Genomic DNA, 13,111 nt, shown 5'->3' with positions numbered 1-13,111 from the left:
AGCTTGACCTTTAGGATTCAAATGAAATATGGTCAAATAGGGCTTTTTTGGTATAAATACTTATGCATTTCCAAATAATATATTGAAATCTTAATGTTCAGGGTGATGGAATTAAGAGGCAGGATTTGGGGAAACATGAATAGTTCATGAAGAAAGAATACTCATGAGTGGAAATCATCCTTGTATATAAAGAGACCAATAGCGCTAGCTCACCCTTTCTGCTACATGAGCACATGAAAAGTCTTCATGTGACCACCTGATCTTGAATTTTCAGGCACCATAACTGCAAGAAACAAATTTCTACTGTTTATGTTATATTATTATGCTAGACGAAATTCTACTAAGCTCATATTTTTTGGATTTCTTTCTTGAGGAGAACAGAATAGCCCACATTGTCCTTCAAAAGCTTTTAACTGACTCACTGTAAATATCTACCATTCATCTGAGTTATCACTGCTTTATAGCCAAGAAGGCATAGAACACAATTCCATTGACATTTTCCCACATAAGAACTATAATTACAACACAATAAAAACAGCAAAACCTAATTTAAAAAATACTATTTTTCTTTTAAAAATGAGTATATATGAACAAAAAGTAATACCTCTACAACATTTTTTTATAGAGAGTAGAATTTAGTAAATACTCTGGAAAGAAAGAATACTTACATTTTAGCAAAAAACATTTGAAATTGATTATTGGGTCTTCCTGTTCTTAAGAAATCCCTTGGTAGCATTTTATTCCAATCTTACCTCCAGCTCTTGGTAATGATGCTTTCTCATTGCTCAATCAATCATGTCCCTATCTGCTCAGAGGCAAGATTTAAAAAAGAAAATTAAAAATTTAGATTGATACATAGTACAAGCTCTGAATCTTGTAAGATATCAAAAAAGTTATATCACTTTCTTCATAATTATTATTTGTGCACTCTAGGTCTCTATTCTTTCCCCATTTAGAAAATATGATTTAAAATTTAAAATTTTGTTTTAAATCTTTTCTCTAACTTCTTTAAATGCTATATGTAATATGAAAATCAGCATTTGAATTAATTTTACGATAGCTATGCTAGGAATTACAAAAAGCCTCAAAATTATATGTATTTGAAAATCAGATGAAACTTAATGCTAATAAGTCAATAAAGTTATTGACAGTTCAATTAGCTCTTAGTTAAATGGCTGAGGAAGGAGTGAGATTTGAAGCTTATGTGTAGCTATGAAGTTAGTGGAGAGAAGGCCAATATGCCTTTTGCAATTCTTACATTAAAGTTCTAGGTAAAAAGTTGTTGAACTTGAACCTCTATTCACTGATCAGTGACTGATATTTTGTCTCAATTTTGAGAATTAGATTAGAGGTGACAAATTCAGAGTTGCCAGTGGGTGACAATCCAAGAGGTGATTCATGCTGTCGTTCTTTTGCTGAGTGTGTCATGAGTAAGTGTATAATAATCAATTTCATAGATCTAGAGATAGAAATACTCAGAAACAAATAGCCTGAATCACAGGATGCTGAAGAATAACCCATCCTCAAGTAACAATTTGCAATTTTATAGTGGAAATAATTTTGTGTCTTTAGATATCATGTGAGCCTTTGTTCTTTGACCTCGAGTGCAGGTTTTAAGGTCTCATTCTCAGAAGTAACGTTTTTTATTTGCAGTTGTTTCATGGCCACCTCATTGCAACCTACAATTTATTTAAAAAATTAAATATCAGACATGTGATAGTGTCAGAATTGAGTTAGATTTGTTAATTGCAAATTTTACTTACTTTTGCTATGCCAACGGCAAAAGTTTAAACAAAGCAAATAAAAATTTTAAAATCTTGCTTTCTATATGACAGAATATTTTCTAAATATTTTATTTTCCTTCTCGTTGAAGAAAAACTAAATTTCTAAAGATTGCTTAAAATTTGGTTACATAAAGTATACATTATCAACATCAGTGAAACCTCTGAAACTGAGTATTTAAAATAAAAATGATAGTCACTGATAACTTGATGTATGAGTCATTTCTTAATATAATGCATATTTAAAATGTAAGAATTTGATCATAAAATACTGTCGTCACCAAATATGACCATAAGACCAAAAAAGTACTATGCATTGGTTTGCCTCCTCAGTTTTGCCTAATTTTATGAGTTACAATTAAGTTAAATATCTTCTTGCTTAAGTAGCTTGATAAGTACTTTCTTTTGTCATAGAAGATATTTCCACAGCCTAAAAAATATTAACTAATAGAATTTTTTTTTGCTTTTTTTTAATTAATTTATTTAGTTTTAATTCGTGAATCACCATGAGGGCACATTTACAGATTTATACACTTTTGTGCTTTTGCTTCCCTCATACAAAGTTCGGGAACCCATCCCTTCACCAGTGCCCATTCTCCACCACCAGTAAACCCAGCATCCCTCCCACCCTCCCCGATCCCATCTCCCCCCACCCCGCCCTGCCACTGTGGCACCTTCTGTTCTCTCTCTCTAATTAGCTGTTGTGGTTTGCAATAAAGGTGTTGAGTGGCCACTGTGCTCAGTCTCTAGCCCTCATTCAGCCCGCAACTCCCTTCCCCCACATGGCCTTCGACTATATTATAGTTGGTGATCCCTTCTCTGAGTTGCCCTTTCCCCAGAATGTGAGGCCAGCCTCCAAGCCATGGAGTCAACCTCCTAGTACTTATTTCTACAATTCTTGGGTGTTAGTCTCCCACTCTGTTATTCTATGTACCCTAGATGAGTGCAATCTTTCTATGTCTGTCTCTCTCTTTCTGACTCATTTCACTCAGCATGAAACTTTTCATGCCTATCCACTTAACTACAAAATTCATGACCTCCTTTTTTCTAACAGCTGCATAGTATTCCATTGTATAGATGTACCAAAGTTTCCTCAACCAGTCATCCGTTCTAGGGCATTCGGGTTTTTTCCAGATTCTGGCTATTGTAAATAGTGCTGCGATGAACATACATGTGCAGATGTTGTTTTGATTATACTTTTTTGCCTCTCTGGGATATATTCCCAGCAGTGGTATTGCTGGGTCAAATGGGAGCTCAACCTCTAATTTTTTGAGAGTCGTCCATATTGTTTTCCAGAAGGGCTGAACCAGTCGGCATTCCCACCAGCAGTGTAGAAGGGTCCCTTTCTCCCCACATCCTCTCCAACAGCGGTTGCTTTTGTTCTTTTGGATGTGTGCTAGTCTCTGTGGTGTGAGGTGGTATCTCGTGGTTGTTTTGATCTGCATCTCTCTGATGATTAGTGATGTAGAGCACTTTTTCATGTGCCTTTTGGCCATTCGTATTTCTTCCTTGGTAAAGTTTCTGTTCATTTCTTTGCCCCATTTTTTGATGGGGTTGGATGTTTTCTTCTTGTAGAGTTCAACCAATGCTTTATATACCATTGATATCAACCCCTTATCTGATGGGTATTGTGTAAATATCCTTTCCCATTCTGTGGATAGTCTTTGGATTCTGGTCACTGTGTCTTTTGCGGTGCAGAAGCTTTTTAGTTTAATGTAGTCCCATTTGTTGATCTCTGTTTTTACTAGATTGCTTAGTTCTGTGTCACCTCTGAAGATACCTTTATCTTCAATATCGTGGAGGGTTTTGCCGACCTTGTCTTCAGTGTACTTTATGGTTTGTGGTCGAATGTTGAGGTCTTTAATCCATTTTGATCTGACTTTTGTGCATGGTGTCAGGTCAAGGTCTAAGCCCATTTTTTTGCATGTGGTTGTCCAGTTGTTCCAGCACCATTTGTTGAAGAGACTTTCCTTGTTCCACTTCACATCTCTTGGTCCCTTATCAAAGATTAGATGATCATACATTTGGGGTTGTGTGTAGGGATATTCCACCCTGTTCCATTGGTCTACGGCTCTGCCTTTGTTCCAGTACCATGCTGTTTTAATTGTTACTGCTTTGTAGTAGAGTTTGAGGTTGGGGAGGGTGAATCCTCCCATCATCTTTTTCCCAAGAATTGTTTTAGCTATCCGTGGGCGTTTGTTGTTCCATATGAATTTTAGGATTGCTTGATCCATTTCTTTGAAGAATGTCATGGGTATACTTATAGGGATCGCGTTGAATTTGTATAATGCTTTGGGGAGTATTGTCATTTTGACAATATTGATTCTCCCTATCCATGAGCAAGGTATATGTTTCCATTTTCTCATGTCTTCTTTTATTTCATGGAGTAGCGTTTTATAGTTTTCTTTGTAGAGGTCTTTTACTTCCTTGGTTAAGCTGATTCCGAGGTACTTGATTTTCTGGGGCACGATTGTGAATGGGATTGCTTTTTTCGTGTCCCTTTCCTCTGCCTCATTGTTTGTATATAGGAAAGCCATGGATTTTTGGGTATTGATTTTGTAGCCTGCAACTTTACTGTATAAGTCTATTGTTTCTAAGAGTTTCTTAGTAGAGGCTTTGGGCTCCTCTAGATATAGTATCATATCATCTGCAAATAGTGAGAGTTTGATTTCTTCCTTTCCTATCTGGATGCCCTTGATCTCTTTTTCTTGTCTAACAGCTATCGCGAGTACTTCCAGTACTATATTGAAGAGAAGTGGTGAGAGTGGGCATCCTTGTCTTGTGCCTGATCTTAGAGGAAAGGCCCTTAGTTTTTCTCCATTGAACTAATAGAATTTAAAAACATTAAACTTAGCTGAATTTTCTATCTTTCCATTTAACAAACTTACTATTACTAGTCACATCATCTTGAGATTGCAAAATAATTTTTCTTCTAGCTTTGGTGTTTACACTATCAGGTATTATTTATCTTGTGCTTCATAGTCTGCATCACCAATTGTGCATATTTAATTCTGTCATTCTTCAAAAATCAGTCATCTCAATCTTCATTCTTGTTGCTTATCTTTTAGCACTTTTCTATATGTCTCTGTCACTCTGCTAATAGGATGTGTAAATCCCATGTTCTCTGGCTATGTAAGGCCCTCGCTCACGTGGGGATTACACATGAAAGGATGTTCGAGGGCTCTCTGGACGGCTCTCTCTTGCTGCCTGCATTTGGTGCTCTGGAGCCGCTTCTCCACCCAGGATGGTTGCTGCCTTGGACAGACAAAGGAAGAATGAGGGCCAAGCTGGTTGCTGATAAGTTGTCATTTATTCAATCTCTAGTCTCTCCTGGCTCTCTCCAACCCCCTTTCTTTCTATCTATTTATCTATCTATCTAACTATCTATCTATCAAGCTAATTTCAAACTTCATATTGGTTCCTTGTGCTCTCTGAGTACAGAAAACTAGATAGATAGATAGATAGATAGATAGATAGATAGATAGATAGATAGAATAACCCAACCTCAAGTAACAATTATATATGTATAACCATGCAATTCTTTTTTCCCACTGTATCCATCTCCTCTCTCTCTCTCTCTCTCTCTCTCTCTCTCTCTCTCTCTCTGCTGTCTCTCTTCTTTGCTCCTTCTCCTTCAATCCCCCCTGAAGCAACCTTCAGTCAATCAATCCCATTCTTCCCGAAGCCGCTCTCTTTTATCCTCTCCCCAAGCCTCCCCACCCACATCTCCCCACGGTGCAATCAAAAGTGTTTTTCCAGGCTTCCAGACCACCTGCAGCCCAGAAGGGCAAAACAGCCCTTAATGTGTGTTTCTCCTCTCCTTAGATCTGCAATTTGATTAACATCTTTAATTCTACTTCCCAATATTTACCATCCTGTAAAGACACAGTAATAGACACTTTTAGGCTTGTAGGGTGACTCTCCTGACTATATCACTATATCAGACTATATCAGACTATATCAGTAACTATATCAGACTATAGACTCAGACTATAGTGCTCAGGCAGGATCAATCATTCCTAACCCCAGCAGGGTCCAAATATAGTTATTACTTTTGGATCATGACAGAATTTGTCCATGACCAAGCTCTTAACATAGTTAAGTATTAGGGTACTTCGACCAGGCCCATTTTGATGCCAGGGTAGCTCACTGCTTGCCCTGGATCCATCCGTTGGGACCCTGCTTTTGGGGATCTAGGAATTAAGGGCAACTGAAGCTTAAATTGAGAGAGCAGAAGTCCAGGAGGAATATTGTCTGGAGTCAATCAACTCCCAAGGCACAGGCTTATCTTTTGAACTGTCTTCCTGTATCCATACAAAAAGCAATTGCTCTAAAATAACTAACCCTGCAAAGGACATTAAGGAGAAGAGAGAGACAATATTTACAAGTCAGAGTCTGTGGAGAGCCTCCACGGGACCGTGCTTCATGGACACCTGTTTCTTGTTAATTGCACTGTGCTTCATAGACAACACCTGATAAGGAAACAGGATGTCTTGTCACGCCCACGAGCTGTAACTAGTCTATCAGCTGCAGACACTTGGGCATAAACAAGCAGCGAGAGGTATATAAGGGGGCAAGCTGCCTAGCTAGTCGGTTCCCCCTCATTCCTTCTCTTTTCTGTTCCCCTTCTTCCCTAATGCATGAGAAGGTCCCTGATCTTCTCATCGCTGCAAGAAGAATCTCCGGGTTGCGTGTTTCTTGGCTGGTCAAAGCGGCGCACGACAAGAGTCTAATCAGGTGACAAAGATAATTGACAAGTTGGGGGGAATCAACAAACACAAGCTCCTAGCAGCCAGGGAGGAAGGGCAAATCAACCTTATCCTACAATAGGACATGCAGAATGAAACACCATTTCACAAGGTTTTGGGTTGGATATCAAATGAATCATTTATTTTTGACCTTAAATAATATACTTATAGTTATATAAGTAGATGAGTTTCTGATAAGTTATATATATTATTTTTATATTAAATAGCACCTCAAAGACAATTATTTTATATAAAGCTTTAAAAATAACAAAGTTAGCTTTTTGTCTATGTGGAGGGAGAAGATTGAAAATCCTCTTTCATTATTTTGGAAAGCAGATGCAGCCAAGATCGTTGACAGTGTCCATAATTCATGTCAATATCTAACATTCATAGAGTTTCAAAGTAGTTCTATATACCTTAGCTCATGCCTTCTAAACCACACACGAGGAATGTAATACTATTTTCATTCTATGAACAAGGAGAACAAATCTTAGGATTTCATAGACTTCCTCTACATGATGCTGGAAGCAATGGTAAAAACAGATTTTACCAAGGTTGAGTGCTTCCAAATTCAGGAATATTTAAGATATCATATCTGGTATAAAAGACAAAAAAATGTTTAGAGTAATTCAGAATTTGTTGGAGTCTGTGCTTCCTTTGATTATCATGAATCGATTAAATACCTTTTATGAGTTTTTTCATTTGAAATAGACAGGATATTCTATACTTCCAAGATTGGAAACATAATAAATTAAAAATTAACTAACTAGGTAGGCCACATCACTGACCCTTTCTCTATGTCTTCCACTGAACCTTTTACATGGCTGACTTACATGTATATATATTTACTTAGATTTTCTAAAACATAGGCCAAGGGCTTATTACAGTCTAATAGAGAAATTCTTTAGTCTCCAAATTGCACCATGAACTATTTCTGGGTCACTGTCACTGTCACTGTCATTCTGTTGCTCTTCGATTTGTTAGAGCGGGCACCAGTAACATCTCTCAGTATGAGACTTATTGTTACTGTTTTTGGCATATCCAATACACCACGGGTAGCTTGCCAGGTTCTGCCGTGCCGTGCAGGCAGGATACTCTCGGTAGTTGTTTGCTGGGCTCTCTGAGAGGGGCAGAGGAATTGAACATGGGTCGGCCGCATGAAAGGCGAGCGCCCTACTGCTGTGCTATCGCTTCATCCCTTAAAAGTCGGAAACATGTCCATAAGGGACTTATTTTTATTATTGTTTAATCATCTGATGCTTTGTAAATTTGAAGAATAATAACAAAAATATCAGCTAATGTTACTCAATAAAAACAATTGCCAGTCAAAAATAGCATATTACACTAAGATATAGTTCCCAAAATTTTTCTGGAGATACTTTGATGATAAAGTGCATCAGGTAACTCTTCACTTTACAGAAAGAAGATAAAAATACAAGTATTCCAGGTGGTGCCATTATGCATTATATTACCATAAAATCCTACAGAATCCCTCAAAATTAGATATATGGAAATATTAGTAGATACATTTTCACTACAACTCAAACAAGTGTTACCTATAAATCACTTTCTAAGTTTTTCTTGTAATTTCTTAACCCATATTGAGTTGCTCTGAATTTACAACAAACCTAACAGTAAAAATTAGTATCACAGTCTAATTTGAACAATAGTAATATTTGAATAAAAAATGCAAAACCTTATCTTTGTCTTGAAATTCTAGAAAACACCTGTAGTAAAAGAACCTCCCTCACCCACCCACCCCAACACACACACACACACACACACACACACACACACACACACACACACCCTTTATGTTCTGAGATACAATTTACTGCAAAAATTGACTTTTTTACCCCATAGGAATTATGTATGTGATATGTAAAAGTAGTAGGTTATTCTACCATGATACCCAATATACACCCTTCAAATTTTTGTTCTTTGGCTCATAAATGGCTAGCTGATTTTTTTTCTCACCACTAAACAACCGTAAAAAAAGCCCAATTGATTTGATTTTTTGCCCCCATCCAAGTTTATGATTTAAGTTTACCCCATTGATAAATTTGAAGCAATCAACCCCTAGGCTAAGCCATCAGCAGAATAGAACCTCTCTGTAGTGTGTCCTTTCCAAAACTCAGCACAAAGACCAACAATACCTATCACAGGTGTTATTCAAGTTCTTTACATTCTTGTTTACTCCCTGACTAGAATATTTTTGCCAATCTAATAGTAGGTACATTCTTCCAACTACAATAAAATTTCATTTTTCACATAGAGTGTACTTCCATAAGTCTGGATTTATATTTATTTGATGACACATTGAATAATGCAGATAAAATTTTATGAGATTTATGTCAGATTTGTTGATCTTTATTTAATGAGATAGTTAATATATGTTTTATCAAATTACATTCAAAATTATTTATTTCCACTGCAGTGAATTCTCACTCATCAGAATAAATGAGCTTATTTAAAACTCACGGTGAAAAATCTTAGATGTCAGCTTTAAATGTGTAAGAGGGTACATAATTTTTCAAACATTATTGTAGGAACTACATAAGCAAAGAAAATCAGACTTTTTCTCTTACAAATGGAATCTAGGAAGTAAATCATTGAGGACATAGGGTCCTATTTAAAGCTTGCTCTCTGAAGCCCTTTGATTTATGACTTCTCTCTCTGAGAAATGAGATGAACATTTGTATTCACACATTTTGAAAAGATGTCTAAAAGTGAGTAATTTGAGTATCCCTTCTGGGTGAGCCTATGTATATGTGGGGTACCTTGCATGCTACTAAGGTTGAGGTTCTGAGAACTAAGACTGGACCCAGGGAGTGGGCAACATTGCTTCAGAGAATGAAGAAAAGTAGACTAATAGCGGAGACCTAGATAAAAGTAGCTTGAGGAAGTGTAGCCTAGGACAGCTTGGGGAGAACCAGCTTCAAATCCCATGGCTGAGGTGCAAACCAGAGCAAACTAAAGAGATTATTGTGCAAAAGGGGCCAGGTTCTGGGAACCAAAGTTCTCGTTCAAGGACATAAAGGAGTTTACTAAAAGGTTTATTTCTGTATTAACATACTTTTATTTAGGGCCTTAAATTGGTTAAAACATGTCTGACATCAAGAGATAGAATGCAATGTTTAAAAATTGATTTTCCATGTCATATAATGCATATAAATAATTCTTGCCTAGTCAAGTCTTACAGATTTGTTCTAGCTAAGTACAAATTCAAAAAGTTATGTTCTTAGTTTCTAGGGTTTTTTTTTCTGTTTAGTTTCCAAATTAAATTACTTCTCCAAATAAACATTTTCCAGTATATTTGTTTGAAATGAATTTAGTTAATGTTGATTACCCTTATGATCACTCTCAAAATTTTACTTTAGCTAAAATAAGGGCATTGTTGGGACTGGAGAAATAGAATAGTAGGTAAGGTGTTTGCCCTGAATGAAGTCAACCCAGATTCAATCCCTGGAACCCCATAAGGTCCCTGGAGTCACACCAGGAGTCATCCCTGAGTGCTAAACCAGAGGTAAGCCTCTGTGGGGGCTAGCTGCCCTCTAAAAAAAACTCAAACTCCCTTTACTGAACTTGATTTTAACATTATTTATATTTTGCTTTCCTTTTATGTAGCAAGGTATTATGCATACCAGTGTTTATTAATTTGGTGAGTGTTAGCCTGAATATATGTAATAATTATAACCAAAGTATCAAAACCTTATTAAAATAAACAGAAATCTATTTGGCAGATCTACTTAACTACAAACCTTTTAACTTTATTAAACAATCAAAAATTCTGTTATTTCTGGGCTCAACAGACCCGAGAGCGGAGATCCTCTGCCCATTTCCCTCAACCTCCAACAACCCAGGGGTCATGCCCATAAGCCATCTCCCGCCGGCACCAGATAACCTCGTCATTGGCCACCATCCAGATCACATGGCTACACTTCCCGGAAGGGAGCATAGCATGAGGTTCCCATAGCCATGCAACCAGGCTCCTCAACAGGCTGTTTCTTTCACTCAGGCTCCCCAGAGGGGGCGGGTGAGAGCCCTCCATGCCCCAAGGGACCCGGCTCTGCCAGCCAAAAACCTCCACAACTCAACCACCACCATGCTTGGGCTGAGCCTCACATATGAGTGAACATATTCCTGGAGACATCATAAGACACTTCCTACCCATTCTCCATAATTTCGACACCATATCTGATGGGATTCAGATAGTAGGCAACAGAACATAGAGGGAAATATATATATATATGCATATATGCATATTTTCAGATATGCATATATGCATATATATATGCATATACCAAAGCTCACATCACCCAAACTTTAAAAACATGTTAGTGATATCCTATAGAATGTCTTAATGGCTCCTGCCAAAATAGAACAATCTTTACTCTGTTTCCTATATGAACACATTTTTGTAAGCATATTCAGCAGTTCTTCATAACAGACAATATGAAATATATTATTTCGTTTGTGCTTTGGGACAGGGATTGGGACTTGGGATGGAAACATCCCGAATTTGGTGGTGGGAAAGTATAATGGTGGTAGGATTGGCGTTTGAATATTAAATGTAATCAAATATTGTGAACTAAAATAAAATAAAAAAAATTAAAAAACATAACAAGTGTTGACAAAAGTGAAGAATGTGAAACTACGTTGCTAGTAGATATGTAAAATAATGTAGTTGCAATAGAGTTTGCCAGTTTATAAAACAGTTATTATAAATCCAATCAAAAAGAATTTCTATATAAAAATATCTGTCATTGATTTGCTTTTGAAAATTGTTTTTAGTATTTATTACTTTTGATTGACTTAACTTACTGATTTTCAATTTTTTATGATAGGATCCCAGAATTGATTTCGTTTATTCCCCATGAAATTATGCAGACTTTTCTGCCTCCTATCTTTCCATTTGCATCTATATTTTACATATTTTCAAAAGCACTTGGTTTTATGGGGCTGGAGTGATAGAACATTGAGTAGGGCATCTGTCTTGCACACGGCTGACCCGGGTTTGATTCCCATTATCCCCTATGGTCCCCCGAGCACCACCAGGAGTAATTCCTGAGTGCATAAACCAGGAATAACCCCTGTGCATCACCGGGTGTGACCCCAAAAAAGAAAAAAAAAGTACTTGGTTTTTAAGATAATATTAATCAACTTAAATTAGATACTGAATTTTATAAGCATGACCATAATTAATGTATACTTCTCATATTCTGTACTTTTAAAGTGTTGATCTGCCACAGATAAACTTGAAATATTAACTTACTATATCACTACATATTTATTCAACAACTGTATATCAGTGTCCACATTAAAAGGATAATTGAGTATTTATAATGTGACAAGACATTAAAGATATTTTGTACCTATGCCTTTTATAAACTATGAATCATATTTTATTATTATCATAGTTTTTCATGAGAAACTGAGGTAGAGGACAGTTAAATGGCAGTTTAGCATGTTATAGTAATTTTAGTTAGAATTTTAATTCAAAGAGTCAAATACAAATGTTAGAATTTTATTTCAAAGAGTTAAGTACAAATGTCATATTTTTAATCATTATGTGCCTCTTCTGGTTTACAGTGAATAGTGAAGTATTATCTGTTCTCTCAAAAAGTTTACGAATTAGTGACGTAGATCGAGACTTAACAATCTATAGCTCATGGGACAAATCCTACTAGTTGGTTTTATAAATAAAATTCTATTGAAACACATTTACATACATTTGTTTTTATATTATATATCTTGGCTTTTGGGGGAGCCACAGCCCCCTTCACTGTGCTCTCAGCTCAGTCCTTGCTGTGTATTCAGCTATCGGAAGACTCTGTGGGGTACCAGGGATCAAACTCAGGTATGGCTTTGTGCCAAGCCCAGCCCCTATTATAGTTTTTATATTGAAAGACAGAGCTGAGGAGTTATGGCAAAGATCTGGAAGTTCTAAAATATTTACTATCTGGCCCTTTACAGAAAAGCATGGCAACCATTATAATTATGATAGAGACATGTATAGAATTAATGAAATGAAAGCAGTATATATCAAATATTATTTTTAAAATGTAGTTGGACTGCGATCAGCAAATGACTAATTAGAGCTTGCAAACAAGGAATCAATGCTATGCAGTGAGAATACTATGTCCTTCCTGTCTGAGAAAAAAGAGCAGTTTGCTTATGTACTCCATGCTCAGGGCCATCCTTCCAAATTACGTGCAGCACTCTCTTTGAAAGACTAAGAATTTCTACCAAAGTTTGTTCTTACCGAGCATTTCATAAATCATTAGGTAAATACTGATTTCCCGCTACTAAGTATCCTAATACAATTATCAAGAAGATGGAACAATCCTACTTACAAGATTATGCTTTTGTCCATTTGTCTGTGTTTTCAGGACATACATATTTTCTGTCTCTGATAATACTGTGTCAAGACAGTGGCAGAGTTTCAACATGATCATCCTGTTTCTAATGAGAATTAGTGCCAGGTCAATTGATTTTGAATAACTGAGTTCTTTTTAAAAATCAGTCTCTTAAGGCCTTAAGGAATATGTTTATTTAAAACTTTTCAATTATGAACATACA

Source organism: Sorex araneus, chromosome 8, assembly GCF_027595985.1.
Source record: "Sorex araneus isolate mSorAra2 chromosome 8, mSorAra2.pri, whole genome shotgun sequence".
Classification (NCBI taxonomy): Eukaryota; Metazoa; Chordata; class Mammalia; order Eulipotyphla; family Soricidae; genus Sorex; species Sorex araneus.
The sequence above is the reverse complement of the archived record's forward strand: the minus strand, read 5'-3'. Positions refer to the sequence as shown.